Below are 18,071 nucleotides of genomic sequence, written 5' to 3'. Positions count from 1 at the left end.
CATCTTTTCTAAACAAGGTTTTCTATTTTTTTCCAATACAAAACTAGGTTACAAAGGTTTCTATTTATAACTTATTCCCAATTGGACTTGGGCTTACAAATCGCAGAACTCCTGGCTATTACAAATCTGCAGATATCTTCTGCTACAAGTAAGGTCTACAATCACAAGTTTCCTAATTTATCTCCTAAATTAGAAACTATTGAATATTCAATATTCTAATTTGATTCTTTAATATTCTGACTTGATTCTTTTGACCTTTAAATCTGCGCCACATAGGAATACATAATATTCATAGAATATTCTGTATCTGTTGAGAATCAAACTGAATCTTCATTCTAGTTCTGCAGGCGTGATGTCATGAGTTGATGTCATGATATTCCATATAACATCTTGCTTGTACCTATTTTGTTCTTTTATATTTGCAAGACTTATACATTGTATTACATTTTGCTGCTATGATATTTTAGCCAAACATAGATGCCAATCAGCCAATAAAAACATCAACAATCTCCCCCTTTGGCATATTTTGGCTAAAAATATACATACATTAAAATTCATCAAAACATAAATGCTTCAACTTTCAAGACAACAAGGAAGAACAGACTTTTACATTCTCAGAATTGGGCTTCAACATCTTTTGTTCTTTAGGTCTTGGACCACATCGTAACATCTTCAGTCTGCACTATCTTTACAAAATCCTTTGTTTCTTTTGACAGTAGCAAAATCAGATGATACTTCTCACCCCCTTTTTAGCCATAATATGACAAAGATTGGACCGATGTCATAATATGCAGTGGAACATTGATGTACATGAGGAAGACGATGGGAGAAGGCATTTGTCTTGGAGGACCAATGGTGGCATAAGAGAATCCTTTCTCAGTATTTAACTAGAAACCAAATCCTATCTTAGAGCCTAAGAGAGAACTTGAGTGAAAACTGTCCACCATTCCTAGTAACTCAGAACACGAATCACAATTGTGTTCATAACTCAGATCACAAATCACAACGAAAATAGTTCCTACACCGCGGGCTGTGTATGATGGAACATCTTTGTTGTTTTTGCAGAGAAACTCATGGTAGAGACAAACTACATCCCTAGCCCGTGTTTTTCTTTTTCTGGACAGGTTTTGGCAAAGCAACCCATCACAATACCAAACCCAGACACGACTTATGAGGATACACACGAAGGAAATCTTGAGAGAGTTTGATTTCTGTAATCTGTGGAGACGCCATTATATAACCATTTGAGATTATATGAAATAATGATTTTTTTGGTCTTGTTCAACGGTCAAACAGTTGAAAAGGAAACAGTTCCAAAAGCAATTAGTCTTTCCAAAGCAGTTTTTGACTGTTTTTCTGATAGGAGTTATCTTTAAAACCAGCGCATGCATAGTCATTGATTGAAATTTACACCGACCACTTATGTATAGAGATAAACTTTAAGACAAATTACCTTGTTTGACTTAGTAGATTCAATGTCTTTAAACATGTCATGACATCTTGTCAGACATTGTCACTTTTCCTCCCCTTAAGCACATAGCTCAAGATTCTTCAAAAGATTAAGACAAAGCATCCTATGGACCAAGTAACAGACCTCCCACTCACTTTTCTGACTCACTAGTCATAGACATAGACTTCTGTTGTTCTGAACACCTTGAGACTGTTTAATGCAACCGTGAAGAATCTTTCAACACTTTTAGACATAGAACTACCTCATTAGTGTAGAGAAAGAATTGTGGATTCCAGTTGCACATGCTTAGATTCAACAATTCAAAGATAACTGACAATAATGTAACATTTTCTTCATGATGTTAGAGTATTTTTTACCAAGACACTTTTCTCGACATAAGAAGTCACTCCCTCTATTTGAGATAGTTTGAGCTTCTTTAAGGAAAACCTTGTAATGATGAATAGAAAACATAAGACACATATTCATATCTTCAAGAGCTTCACCCTCTGTTCAACTATCCTACTGAACACACTCACTATAGCAATGTTGCTCCTTTACAATAGATACTCACACCAAAAATTAGATGTTATAATATTGTGTCGGACATTAGTACTACCAGTATATTCCAAAAAGTTCATATCTATTTCTACAACAAACTCTTGTCTACCAACTTATCTCCATCAGAAATGATCAACTGATGACCTCTTGGTACTAGATGCACACACAGAGAGGTTGCCACAATCTAAACATAAAGAATTGCCACTTCTTGTACTTTGTTGAGCATAACCTTACCATGTTTATATCAGATCATGGTCTACTTAAGAAAATTTGAAATCCTTCTTGATAAGATTAACATGCTCTTTATCTTGAACCGGAAGGATCCTCCTTATCTTCAGCTCTTCTGATTAGATCATAGAACTTCTGTCTTCATAGTCACACTCACTTAGTGAAGTCTTCATTATGAGAGTAATTATGTATTGCCAGAACACATTACTAACATCAAGATCAGAACCTGCCCATTCCAATCCACATTATGTCTGAACTGCCACTTTAGACAATAATGTCTTTTTCAAACTTCGTATGCACATTCCTAGAAAATCTTCAAGGATAATAGCACATTGTGATGTTGACATCGCCTAAGACATAAGTTCTTCCGACTTCCAAACTCAAACATACTCCGACTTTCCATAGAGATAACACGTCTGTATAGAATGACTTAGAACACAAGGAACAATTTGTGTTCACGACACGAAACAAGACTCTATTCTTTACAAAACAACTGTAAAGAATGACCTCAGACTTAACTATGTCTGAACACTACCCTTAAACCCTATGATTGTCACAATCTGACAACCATAACCTAGACTCTAGACTTTCCTCATATCCGAAAGAAGAACATGAGAGACTCAAACAAGACTCAAAAGAATGAAACGGAAAAGACTCTAGAAACCTGAGCAATTTAAACAACATACTTGGGCTTTTACTAAAGTCTTGATCAAGAGATGTTATTTGACGAGGAACTGCATCAGGTGGACTTGTGCATAGGTTGGAACATGCACTAAGTCAGAACAAGTGATACACACCATCAATACATGTCTTTAGATGATGATACAAAGAATAATCCTTGTTGTTCTTTAAGAATAAACATGTTTTGAGGTATGTTCTGACATCTCGTGTGACATTGTTCTTCTGGCTTAAAGATTAGTCTTTGAAGGACTTTCCATTTGATTAGAAGCAGAATAACATTGTCTTTGCTGATCATCGTACTTTGTTCCTCCCCCTGAGATATACAAATTTAGGACATCTTTGATGTTCGTCCTTGAAGCTCCCTTAATTTGGAATTCGCCATAGTTTCCAAGTTTAGAAACCTCAGTTTTCGTGCTACACAAGATTCAGATCGCCACACAATGCAAGAAACTATGATTGTATAACCATAAATCAATCTTCAGCTGATAAGTCTGAGCTTTTCATACCGAATATCATACCCCAAAAATTTGCCCATCATATTTATTCATATTTCAGTCCATCTGACTTTCAAATGCTCAAAGATACACAAGAAGGAAGCATGCGGCCTCTCTCCTAAACAACAGCCTCTAAACTAGGGTTTTGTATTTCTCAAAGTAAAATCAAGTTCTAAGAACTCAAATGGATCCCGTGGCCTCTGATATGCTTCAAAGGGTCCTCATGCCAAGTTTCAAGCACTGATTCATAAGATTGATCAATCAACAGCTCAAAAAGTCAACAGTCGACTAGTTTGACCTAAACGTCAATTGTGGTCAAAGTACAGTCAAAATTCCTGATTTTTTGTCAACATACTCATTTTGAAGTATCATTCATCATTTGATCAAGGATTGATCATGATTCATCAAGGAAACTTCATAAATCAACAAAACTCATAGTTTCTAAATTAGGGTTTTCTAGGGAAAAGTCAACTAAACTTTGACCAGCCATAACTTTCACATGGAACATCATAAATTTTCCATCCAAAGCTTAATTTGAAGGAAATTGAATTCTCTACAACTTTGTCTCTCACATGCCAAAGCTATAAATGCTTCATTTGAGAGGTATGGACCAAAACATTACAGGTCCTTTTTGAAAGTCAACCAAAAGCAGTTTTTTGTGAAAGCCCATATCATCAAGATAAAATCTCCAAATGGAGAAAAGGTTCCAAAGTGGCTTGTAGAGGACATCTTGAGGTTTCCAAAAAGTCCTAGAACTCTTTCATATCTTAAAAGTTGAGGGAGATATGCCTTGTCGAAGTTGGTCAATTTTAAGCGGAAATTGTGAAGTAAATAAGGTTCGAAATGCATTTTCTTGCAAGTAGGCCCAATCTTTCATGATCCAAACTTGGTCCCCAAGTCACTAAAAATCACCAAACTCAATCTCATGATTATTTGATTTTTATTTTATTTTATTTGAATTTTTATTCATTTAAAATACCATTTAAATGAAATAATTAAGGGAAAATACAAAAGATATGATTTGTTTTTGTCTCCAATCAATTTCCATCATCAAATTATTTCATAATTAATTAAAAATTCGTGGCAATAGGATTATTGGAGAGAGATGGGCAAGACTTGAAACTAATTTGGAAAGTTTGCATATGATTAGAAATCAAATCTCAATCACAAAAATCATGGAGATTGGATCAAGTTTTGTTAACCTAGTTGATGCTCCCATATATTCATGAAGCGTTCAGATGCAAAGGGATGGATTTGGAGAAGCAGAACCCTATTCCAAGGCTTGAAAAAATCGTGAGCAAGAAAGAAGGAGGAAACAAAGTTTCAACGTGATTCCTCCCAAATAAAACCTCCAGATCGATTCCTTTAAGTGTTCTGAGTGTGTTTCAATATTCACCATAGTCCCACGCATCCAGAATCGTCACCTATACGAGTCACGGTTTGCCTTAATATTATCAAATTCGTTTTCGCACATTCATGCATGATTAATTGATTTTGACCGTATATATGGATTCATGATGATGTATGGAATGTTTCTGAAGTGTTTATTTTAAGGTTTGATGTAGATATGATGATTCGCCATAGCTAGGTTTCATGAGCTTCAAATTGGGGAAAGAGGAATAGAAGCCGAATTGACCAAAATTAATAGCAATTTCATGTTTAGGGATGATTCTTTAATCGATCTGGGTTCATATTTGTTGTTTATTTGGACTACTATACGAATTTGAGGCTTGCAGGTTTTTTCCATGAATGAATTCGTAGCTAAAGGATGCCTGAGTCGTAGCCAATGAAACAGGTCCAAAGGAAGAAGAAGACACTAGGGCGCGCGAATTTCTGTATAAAAATTTGAATCGTTATTGTTTAATATATTTTAGATAGTGTTGGCTTAATTATCAAGAAACGCTATTTGGCTCGTTGGCAACAGGAAGCGTGGAGACTCTTTAAGTGTGGGGGAGGGGGTTCGATCGTTGCTCCCTGAATTATTTTGGTAAATTTCTTTGACCCTTCATGTTTACAAATCCAATGCGCCTGCCTCCCTCGCGTCCAGAATACACTCTCATCGTTCCACCACAAGATTTCCATCAACGCAGATCCAAGGGTCTAGAATGTGCTTCTCCACCATGGGACCTCACAAGCCAACCTCACAGAATCGGCGCCAGGTTTTGCCAATTTTTTCAATTTTTTGTTTTTATTTTTATTTTTATAAACCCTTTTCCTTTTTTTTACCACTTATTTTTGTTTTAGGTTTTAACTTAGACTTAATTAGGGTTTATTTTATAATCTTAATTATGGTTTTTTTAACAATTTAAATTAGGTTAACTAACTTAATATTAATTAACTAATTTTAGCTAGTTTAAATTAGGTTTATAATTCTGCTTAGGTTTTATTTTTGAATAATTAGGGTTAGTAATTAAGTAATTAATTTAAGGTTAAATAAATAAATTAATTTAGGGTTTAATTTAGAATTTTAAGTTAAGATTAATTTTATTAACCTTCTAACCCTAATCTTTCTTTTTACTAATTTTTTATCCCTCTTATTTGTAACCGTCCAGGGTTTGTAATATTTTAACTTTTATTTTCGCGCTTCGTTTCTTCATTAAAATATATCTGTCCCAAAGCCTCGTATTGGCTCATTGTATTCCTTCTGTATTTTGCCTCTATTTTCCCTGTAGGTGTTTATTGTAATAGTTTAGGTTTATAATTCTTGCCTTTATTTTCCTGCCCACAGGTGTTTATTGTAATAGCGTAGGACTTTATATTTTTATGCCTTTAATTTCTGCAATTTTAAACTGCGTGGTTAGTAATCTTAGGGAGTGCAAGCCTTGTTTAAAATAAATTAGCTCACTAATTATAAGATAAATATTCGAATTGAACCACATGATTGTGCACCCACACACCTTTAAGGTAACCTCTTCCGTTGCCTGTTGCATGTTGCCTGTTGCCTTTAATTATACATCAAGAATAGTCAAGTCCCTCGGATACGAGGATACCTTAGCAAATGTTGCCCTCAATTCATTATCATCACTAAAAGATCATAAGTCCCTTCGATGTTGCCTTCGGTTATATGATCTCGTCCCTCGTGTAACACCCTTCTAAACCCCCGCGGAAAATATAATATAATCAGAGTAATAACACATCAAGGATGCTACAATTATTAAATAAATAAAAACATCAAGTCGATTGTCATGCTTTATTAGAAATTAACCAATATCAAACATGTGTTTAGCACAGCGGAACTTAATTCAGCAGTATTAGGAAACATCTCCACACAAATACTCAATACATAAATCCATAGCCAAAATGGCAACAATGTATAACAAGTAATGCTAAGACTAATCGATCCCAGTGTTACAATCAGAGCATGACTCGACACGAACTACGGGCTAGCCTACAAGCTATCTTCACCCAATCAAGGCGCAGCTACATCCTTAATCTGAAATCATCAAAGTAAGGGTGAGTTTCATTCGAATTAATAACCATTATACAATCATAAGCAATAAAATCTCATAGCAATTATCATCCATTCAACATACATATAATCGGAAATTATTATAACAAGCAAGCATCAGTACATAAGCATCATCTATCACACCACACAATCATCATTTATATCAAGCTATAATGCAATGAATGAACTGACACTAATGTATGTGGTACCAAAATTCGTGAAATCATATTCACAGGACTTCTCTCTTTGATACTACCCTCTAGTCGCTCACACCCCACATGGGCACACGATGACTTCCTGCTAATCTCCGCACAATGGGAATTTGCCTTCCAATGCAAATGATTTATGAATGAATGCACACATGACACATACTTATATCATCATATATCATCATCAATCCGATGCTTAACATCGCTTATCACCTCTTACCAATAACGTCACGACAAGTATGTATATGTATAAGCATCATTCAATCATTCACATACGTATACCACATCAGCACAATAACATGCACATCATATCAATGTTAATTGCTACCATAATCCAATTCATCAATAATTTAATCGAATAAATAAAATAAAGTCGGCCACTGCCCGTATTATTACATTATCAGATAAAGCATCTCATTAGCTTCGCAACGCCCAAAACGGCACATAAATCGGATGCTCGGATCAAAAGTTATGGGTTTTTAAAGAATAAAACATTTTCAGAAAAAAAAGCTGCAGAACCCGGTTCGTCCCACATGGGAACCGGTTCTTGGCTACTTCCAAAAACACGCCTCAGGTTTTTACTATGGGGAACCGGGTTGTCCCTATCTGGGAACCGGTTCCCAGCAACCCAGAATCCACACCTCTCTGTTTTTATAAGGGGGAACCGGTTCGTCCCACATGGGAACCGGTTCCTACGTACCTGCACAACCAAACTCACCATTTTGACAGCATTTACCCTATCCCATTTCCCCAATTTCAGGTACATTCGAACATAGCACACAAATACCATCAATTTTCACTTCATCACACATTTCAGACAAGTTTTATACAAGTATTAACAACACATATCATGAGTATTAACAGAATCATGTAATTCATTCAAATTCATCAAAACCTAACAAAATTCCCCAAACCCGACACGTACGATTGAACTAGACAATAATCCTAATCAATCCTACTACCTACAATCGCATAAGGATTACTAACCCGAAGAATCCCCCCTTACCTCAGAGTTGAATCTTCGAAGGTCTTCTTCCCCTTTGGCTCTTCTCTCTTTCACGTGTTCTTCCTTTCTCAGACTCTGTCTCTTTTGCTTCTACTTCCTCTTTTCCCAAATCCCCTTTATTTTATGAAAAATAAAATAAATATTATAATGGGCTTGCTTAGTTAACACCCCCCTTCTGCTAACCACCACTCTAGCCCAAACCAATATTTCATCATTTTCCAAATAATTCTCAAAAATTATTAATTCTTATAATTTAATTAAAAATAATTAAATTAATAAACAAGAATTAACGGGGTGTTACAACTCTCCCCCACTAAAAGAGTTTTCGTCCTCGAAAACATACCTCAAACGAAGAGTTCGGGATAGGAGTCCTTCATGTGACTCTTCAGTTCCCACGTAACACTTCCACCTGCAGCTCCTCCCCAAGCTACTCAGACTAAAGCTATCTCTTTACCACGTAGTTGCTTTAACTTCCGATCTTCAATCCTCATAGGCAACGCCTCAACTGTCATATTATCTCTCACTTGCACATCATCCACCTGGATTACATGAGACGGATCCGCAATATATTTCCTCAATTGAGATACATGGAATACGTCATGTAGGTTTGCAAGTGTTGTCGGTAAAGCAATACGATAAGCCACCTCTCCTACTCTTTCCGTAATCTGAAACGGACCAATAAAACGCGGCGTCAACTTCTTTGACTTTAATGCTCGACCAACACCCGTCGTAGGAGTCACCCTCAGAAACACATGATCTCCCTCTTGAAATTCAAGTGTTCTCCGCCTTTTATCATGATAGCTCTTCTGACGACTTTGAGAAGCCTTCATCTTCTCCTGAATCATCTTAATCTTTTCCGTCATCTCTTGAACAATTTCTGGTCCAATCACTGCACTTTCACCAGATTCATACCAACACAGTGGTGTCCTACACCTCCTACCATACAAGGCTTCAAATGGAGCCATACCAATACTCGAATGGTAGCTGTTGTTGTAAGTAAATTCAATCAACGGCAAATAACTATCCCATGCTCCACCCTTTTCCAATACACAAGCACGCAATAGATCTTCCAATGATTGAATCGTCCTTTTAGTTTGACCATCAGTCTGCGGATGATAAGCAGAACTCAACCTTAATTTAGTACCCAAGGCCTTATGTAACCCTTCCCAAAATCTGGATGTAAATCTTGGATCTCTATCTGATACGATACTCGAAGGAATACCATGCAAACTTACTATTTTCTCAATGTACAACTGTGTCAACCTTTCCATAGAATAATCCATTCTCATAGGTATGAAGTGGGCAGACTTCGTCAGTCTATCCACAATAACCCAAATGGCTTCATAGTTCTTAGCTGTTCTTGGCAATCCAGATACAAAGTCCAATGATATGCTATCCCACTTCCATTCAGGAATAAATAAAGGCTGCATAGTCCCATACGGCTTCTGATGTTCGATCTTTGACTTCTGACAAGACAAACAAGAATAAACAAATTCAGCTATTTCCTTTTTCATTCCAGGCCACCAGAATAACTTCTTCAAATCATGGTACATCTTAGTAGCACCAGGGTGAATACTCGATCCACTACGATGTCCTTCTTCCAAGATACTCTTCTTCAGTTCAGTAACGTCAGGAACACAAACACGGTCGCCAAATCTCATTATGCCATTCTCATCAATTCTGAACTCACCTCCTTTTCCTTGGTTAATCAAAGTCAATCTGTCAACTAGTCCCACATCATCCTTCTGCCTTTCTCTGATTTCATCAAGAATTCCACTTGCCAGCTTTAGCATACCTAACTTGATACTATTCGAAGTGCCTTCACATACCAAACTTAAATCCCGGAATTGTTCAATCAAATCTAGTTCTCGCACCATCAACATCGACATATGCAAGGACTTCCTACTCAAAGCGTCAGCAACAACATTCGCCTTACCCAGATGGTAATTCAGCTCAAAATCATAATCTTTAAGGAACTCTAACCACCTCCTCTGTCTCATATTAAGCTCCTTCTGGTCGAATAGGTACTTCAGACTCTTATGATCACTAAATACCTCGAACCGTGAACCATAAAGGTAATGTCTCCATAATTTCAACACAAACACCACTGCTGCCAACTCTAAGTCATGAGTCGGGTAATTCTTCTCATGCACTTTAAGTTGTCTCGACGCATAAGTGACTACCTGTTGGTTCTGCATTAGTACACCTCCAAGTCCCATCAATGAAGCGTCACAATACACCACAAAAGATTCTGCCGGATTCGGCAAAATTAAAATAGGAGCACTAGTCAGCCTCTTCTTTAATTCTTGGAATCCTTCTTCGCATTTCGAGTCCCAAACGAACGCTTGACTCTTCCTAGTCAACTTCGTCAATGGTAGAGCTAACTTTGAAAATCCTTCTATAAACTTCCGATAGTAACCTGCAAGACCCAGAAAGCTACGAATTTCAGTAACGGACTTCGGAGCTTCCCACTGAGACACAACTTCTACCTTTGCTGGATCTACTGCAATACCGTTCTTGGAAATTACATGACCCAGGAACTCACTTCACTTAACCAGAAATCACATTTCGACAGTTTGGCATAAAGCTTCTTCTCTTTCAACACTCCCAGTACAATTCTGAGATGTTCTGCATGTTCTTCTTCACTTTTGGAATATATCAGAATGTCGTCAATGAACACCACGACGAACTTATCAAGATAAGGATGAAAAATTCTATTCATATATTCCATGAAAACACCAGGAGCGTTAGTAACTCCAAACGGCATCACAGTGTATTCATAATGACCATACCTCGTTCTGAACGCAGTCTTCTGAATATCGTCCGTCTTCACACGAATCTGATGATACCCAGACCTCAAATCAATTTTACTGAATATACTAGCTCCGACCAACTGATCCATCAAATCATCAATCCTCGGCAGTGGATACCGATTCTTGATAGTAACTTTATTCAGTTGTCTGTAGTCTACACACAACCTCATAGATCCTTCTTTCTTCTTTACCAATAACACCGGTGCACCCCACGGTGACACACTTGGACGAATGAACTCCTTCTCCAACAATTCTTCTAATTGACTCTTCAATTCGGTCAATTCAGATGCTAACATTCTATAAGGTGCCATCGATATAGGACTGGTTCCAGGAACTAACTCAATGGCAAACTCTACTTCCCTTTCAGGTGGTAGCTCTCTAATATCTTCTGGAAAAACTTCTGGAAATTCTCGTACCACTGGTAATTCATTACTCACTACTCTTCCTTTCACTTCCATCGACGCAAAAAGCATAAACACGGCTGTCCCGTCTTGAATTGCTTCACCCACTTGTCTTGCAGTCATTTCCAACTCATCGACATTAACTTCTTCAGGAAAGATGTCCGTCTTCGTAAAACAGTTGATATGAACTCGGTTAAATTGCAACCAGTTCATCCCCAAAATAATGTCAAGTTGTTTGAGCGGAAGGCACACTAAGTCCATTCCAAACTTCCTACCAAATATATCAACAGGACAGTTCAAACATGCAGATGAAGTGGTCACTGAACCCGACGCAGGAGTGTCAATAACCATACTTCCACTAATCTTTGATATCTCTAAATTTAGCCTCTTAGCACAATCCAATGAAATAAACGAGTGAGTCGACCGGTATCAATAATCGCAATTAAAGGTGTGTTATGTATGAAACACGTACCTTTAATCAGTCTATCCTCCGGAGTAGTTTCTGATCCGGACAAAGCAAAGACTTTCTCTCCAGCTTGGTCCTTCTTTGGCTTGGTGCACTGCGGACTGATATGACCCTCTTCGCCACAGTTATAGCAAGTTACGGTTCTCATTTTGCAGTCAGCAGCAATATGACCCATTCTGTTACACTTGAAGCACTTCTTCTCTTCTTTCTTGCACTCATTTCTCTTATGTCCTGTTTCACCACAGTTGAAGCACCTAAAAGGAGCACCATCAGGGTCATGGGTGCCTTTGAACAGTGGAGGGTTGTTCCTCTGAAAGCTGTTCAGCTGCCTGTCAGCACCAATCGCAGCTCCATTAGCATTCCCTCCCAGTACACCAGCAATCATGCCTAGAGCCTCTGCAATAGCGTCATCGTTCCTTCCACCTCTTCCAGCCATTGTTCTGCTAAATCACAAAACAATCTCATCAGAATAAAAGTATCGACAGTGTTTACCTTACACTAGTCGCATACAAGGGAACACTGACACTAAGACTCTGACTCTAACGACCGACTATGCTCTGATACCACTATTGTAACACCCTTCTAAACCCCCGCGGAAAATATAATATAATCAGAGTAATAACACATCAAGGATGCTACAATTATTAAATAAATAAAAACATCAACTCAATTGTCATGCTTTATTAGAAATTAACCAATATCAAACATGTGTTTAGCACAGCGGAACTTAATTCAGCAGTATTAGGAAACATCTCCACACAAATACTCAATACATAAATCCATAGCCAAAATGGCAACAATGTATAACAAGTAACGCTAAGACTAATCGATCCCAGTGTTACAATCAGAGCATGACTCGACATGAACTACGGGCTAGCCTACAAGCTATCTTCACCCAATCAAGGCGCCGCTACATCCTTAATCTGAAATCATCAAAGTAAGGGTGAGTTTCATTCGAATTAATAACCATTATACAATCATAAGAAATAAAATCTCATAGCAATTATCATCCAATAAACATACATATAATCAGAAATTATTATAACAAGCAAGCATCAGTACATAAGCATCATCTATCACACCACACAATCATCTAGTTATATCAAGCTATAATGCAATGAATGAACTGACACTAATGCATGTGGTACCAAAATTCGTGAAATCATATTCATAGGACTTCTCTCTTTGATACTGCCCTCTAGTCGCTCACACCCCACATGGGCACACGATGACTTCCTGCTAATCTCCGCACAATGGGAATTAGCCTTCCAATGCAAATGATTTATGAATGAATGCACACATGACACATACTTATATCATCATATATCATCATCAATCCGATGCTTAACATCGCTTATCACCTCTTACCAATAACGTCACGACAAGTATGTATATGTATAAGCATCATTCAATCATTCTCATACGTACACCACATCAGCACAATAACATGCACATCATATCAATGTTAATTGCTACCATAATCCAATTCATCAATAATTTAATCGAATAAATAAAATAAAGTCGGCCACTGCCTGTATTATTACTTTATCAGATAAAGAATCTCATTAGCTTCGCAACGCCCAAAACGACACATAAATCGGATGCTCGGATCAAAAGTTATGGGTTTTTAAAGAATAAAACATTTTTAGAAAAAAAAGCTGCAGAACCCGGTTCGTCCCACATGGGAACCGGTTCCTGGCTACTTCCAAAAACACACCTCAGGTTTTTACTATGGGGAACCGGGTTGTCCCTATCTGGGAACCGGTTCCCAGCAACCCAGAATCCACACCTCTCTGTTTTTATAAGGGGGAACCGGTTCCTACGTACCTGCACAGCCAAATTCACCATTTTGACAGCATTTACCCTATCCCATTTCCCCAATTTCAGGTACATACGAACATAGCACACAAATACCATCAATTTTCACTTCATCACACATTTCAGACAAGTTTTATACAAGTATTAACAGCACATATCATGAGTTTTAACAGAATCATGTAATTCATACAAATTCATCAAAAGCTAACAAAATTCCCCAAACCCGACACGTACGATTGAACTAGACAATAATCCTAATCAATCCTACTACCTACAATCGCATAAGGATTACTAACCCGAAGAATCCCCCCTTACCTCAGAGTTGAGTCTTCGAAGGTCTTCTTCCCCTTTGGCTCTTCTCTCTTTCACGTGTTCTTCATTTCTCAGACTCTGTCTCTTTTGCTTCTACTTCCTCTTTTCCCAAATCCCCTTTATTTTATGAAAAATAAAATAAATATTATAATGGGCTTGCTTAGTTAACACCGCCCCTTCTGCTAACCACCACTCTAGCCCAAACCAATATTTCATCATTTTCCAAATAATTCTCAAAAATTATTAATTCTTATAATTTAATTAAAAATAATTAAATTAATAAACAAGAATTAACGGGGTGTTACACCTCGAGGTTGCCTACGATATAATGATGATAGTCCCTTTCGATTGCTGAGGTGTCCTCATTGGTTGCCTAAAATGACTATTTTATCCTTCCCTTAGACTACCTGCCCTCTTTATGGCAGGGACAGTCTTGTGGCGAATGATAACTTCGATGACCCTTCAACATCCAATTGAAAGACTTCCTGCCCTCTCATGGTATGGATAGACCCTTTCGCCTGAAAGACTTAAAGAACAAGAAAGACAATATTAGAGTAGGTGTTCTTAAATGCTTGCTCACATTCAATTCAAAATTCAAAGTGCTTTTCACACCTCTTTTATCAAAAACCTTCAAAAAGGCTACGCTTATTTACAAGCTAAAGTCCTTATTCAAATCTTTTTCTTTATTCACTGCAAACATTTTCAAATATTTCAAAGTGAGCTAAGCAATTAAGAGCCCATGGAAAACCATGGATGCAAAGGTGCCTTAAACCTCCCCTTTATATAAATTACCCCCCGAACTCAAAATCTTCTTAAAAGGTCTTTTTCTGTTCTTTTAGCCTTTCTATTAAATTGGATAAAATAAAAGTCGGTGGCGACTCTTGCTTACTGCGACATTTCTAAAAAGTCAGTTCACCGTATTACAGAACTGGCGACTCTACTGGGGATTTCGAATAAAAGATGGGTTACCTTAAAGTTTAGGATCACCTAAATGTTTTCTATTGTTTGCTTTGCTTGCTTTATTTTCCAGGGTTGTTTCGGGAATTAAATGAAGGACGAATCCTATACCCGGATTCAAGTACACTTAAGATAGGAGTGGCATAGTCATGGCGACCTCTTTCACATATGTGGGAGATGAGTCAATACGAAGTTCACGCTTGAGTTAGGACTCCATAGATATATGCACACCTTTCTCAAATGAGGGAGGTCTATGTTTGTAACTTTGGGTGCGCCGGAGCTCAAGGACCTTTAGTTACCCTTTAACCCATCTTGGCCTTTAGGACGTAGTGGGGGGGGGGGGGGGCTACTCTTGACAAATGTTGAGGGCCTAGTCGCTACCCGATACTACAACTCAGATAGGTTCCTTCTTAAAGTATCATTGCATGATGCGAATGCATCATGTACGAGGGTGCTTTAGAGGGGCTGACAATTCTGAGTAACCGGTAGAACCCTGTTGCTGAAATCTCTTTATCCATAGAAGTACCTTTGGGGAAGGGTAGTTACCTGGTCAGACTCCATACAAGCCTTTAAACCTAAGGAAAATTGTGTGACTTGCTTGTGTATGTTGCTAACCCTTTGATTTCCTCGCAGGTTTTGGTTGTAGGACTTGTTTGTCCTTACTATCTTACGCTTTGCCTGATGCACTACATTCGCATAACATCATGACATCATGACATCATAATATCATAACATCACATGTTAACTAACCCTTTCAAGGATCTTAGGAATTTAGGGCGCACAATGTCAGGTGCTCTTATCAAGGACTGAATTCCTATCAAGGGGCAAGAGGATTTATTTTCCTCTAGCCACATAGCTCCCAATTCAGAGGCTCAGTACCTATCAAGGGGCAAGAGGATTTATTTTCCTCTAGCCATGTACCTTCAAATTCAGAGGTATCCCAAATCAGAGGCGATGACCCACTCGATATGGTTAGCTTGATTCTCAAAGAAGGACGTCTAAGAACGAAAGCCAAGATCCTTCAGACGAAGTTGTGACTGATTCAATGTCTAAATGTCACAAACTAAATTTCCTAAAGATCCTTGAAAACATTGCATTTGCGTTCATAACATCACATAACAGGTTTCCATAACAGGTCTATCATCTTCTCTCGCTGTTTATTTCAGCACAAATGGATCTCGAGCAATCGGTCAAAGACCTTCAGGCTCAAAATGCCCAGTTCCAAGCTTTGATTCTGAATTTGTCCAAGGGACAAGACGATCTGAAAACCCTCTTAACCAAGAAAGAGAAAAAGCCCAGGAGATCTATGGGTTTCCTTAACATGGGAAAAAGATTCCGAGGACCACTCAAGAAAGCTGAAGATGTCAAGGTTTCCGAAGAGGATGCCAATGAATAAAAAGACGACGCTAGTGTCAAAACTGATGCAAAGAGCAACCATGATTCTGCCAAGCCCTCTGAGGAAGAAGAGGACTATTACTATGAGGACGAACATCCTGATGACAAATACAAGCTGCTAGAAGAACGTATGAAAGCCATGGAAATTCAAAAGGTACCTGGGTTAGATTTTAAGGAACTAGGACTCATCTCTGGAGTTGTTATCCCTCCGAAGTTCAAGACTCCCACCTTTGCTAAATACGATGGGGTCTCTTGTCCGAAACTGCACTTGAAGTGTTATGTAAGGAATATTCATCCTCATACCGCTGATAAGAAGTCGTGGATCCACTTTTTCCAAGAGAGCTTTATCTGGAACCTAACTCGAGTGGTACTATCAACTAGAGGGTACCAACATTCATACATGGGAAGACTTGGCCGGTGCTTTCTACAAGCAATACCAAAACAATGCTGATCTCGCGCCAACCCGCATGCAACTACAAAGCATGTCCATGGGACCTAATGAAAGCTTCAAAGAATATGCTCAGAAATGGACAGACTTGGCTGGCAGAGTCCAACCTCCCTTGGCTGACCGAGAGTTAGTTGACATGTTCATGAATACACTAACTGGTCCTTTTTACAGCCATTTACTTGGAAGCTCTTCGTCTGGTTTCACCGACCTCATACTGACTGGAGAACGTGTGGAAAGTGGTATCCGAAATGGAAAAATTCAGGTGGCTACTTCTTCTTGTACTGTAAAAAAGCCATACAATGGGAAGAATGAATCCAACGCTGTTGGGGTAGTCCTGGTCTCTAGTCAGGCTCCAACACAACAACAGAAAGATCAACGTAAGCAACGAGGTGGCCAACGTACATGGAAATCAAAACCCAAAAGGTCATTTACCCCATTACACATGCCATTGGCTCAAGCTTTGCAACACTTGCTCGATCGGAGTCTGATAACTCTACTGCCTACCTACTCAGCTCCTGCTAATCCCACCCCTGGGTACAAGCATCATGCAAGATGTGCTTACCATTCAAATAGTCCTGGTCATGATACAGAAGATTGTGGGCCATTGAAACATAAAATTCAAGAATTGATTGAAAAAAGGATCGTTGAATTTGGTCAACCAGAGGAGCCACACAAAGTCTAAAGGATGGCTATTTAGATCATTAATTTACTCGCATTCGCAATTTCTTTCCTGTTTGTTTAAACATTCGTCTTATGTCAGACTCTATTTATTTTATCATAATCATTAATGCATTGCATACGTTTGTCTTGTTTATTTCTCCTCCTATTGCTATATTAAACTTTGTTTTTACTTGGTTTTCTTTATGATATTTAACTCTCGCTAAAGCTATGAACCTTTTAAGGGGGGATGACAAAAATGATACCGCAACCTCATACAATATGCTTTCGAACAGACTATGCTGACGATGTACATGCATTGTTTCAATTCCTAAACAGTGAAGATATAAGGATGTTAATCCCTCGTCAACTCCTTTGAGCCTAAGGTGTAGGAGTTTTCTTTCACGTGCAAATTGAAACCCTTTAATCATAACCTGGGACAGGGTAGTTACTCAGTTAACTGAATTATACTAGCTGTTGTTTACACAAATAATGATGGGTTCCCGCTACCAATAAGTCATGCAGTCAATATCCACCAAAAAGAAAAAAGCTGCTAAGTCAAAACCTATGAAGGAGACTTATCGAAAATTGAGACATCCCGCTGACTGTAATCTCAAAATAAACAGTTCAGGCAAAAGTTAGGGATAATAAACTCAAAAAAGGAGGTCACTACAAATCCTCGACAAAAGAAAAATAATTGCAAAAAAGGATGACTGCCTTTTCAAATAAA

Source organism: Vicia villosa, linkage group LG5 (assembly GCF_029867415.1).
Source record: "Vicia villosa cultivar HV-30 ecotype Madison, WI linkage group LG5, Vvil1.0, whole genome shotgun sequence".
NCBI lineage: Eukaryota > Viridiplantae > Streptophyta > Magnoliopsida > Fabales > Fabaceae > Vicia > Vicia villosa.
This window is presented reverse-complemented; position numbering follows the sequence as displayed.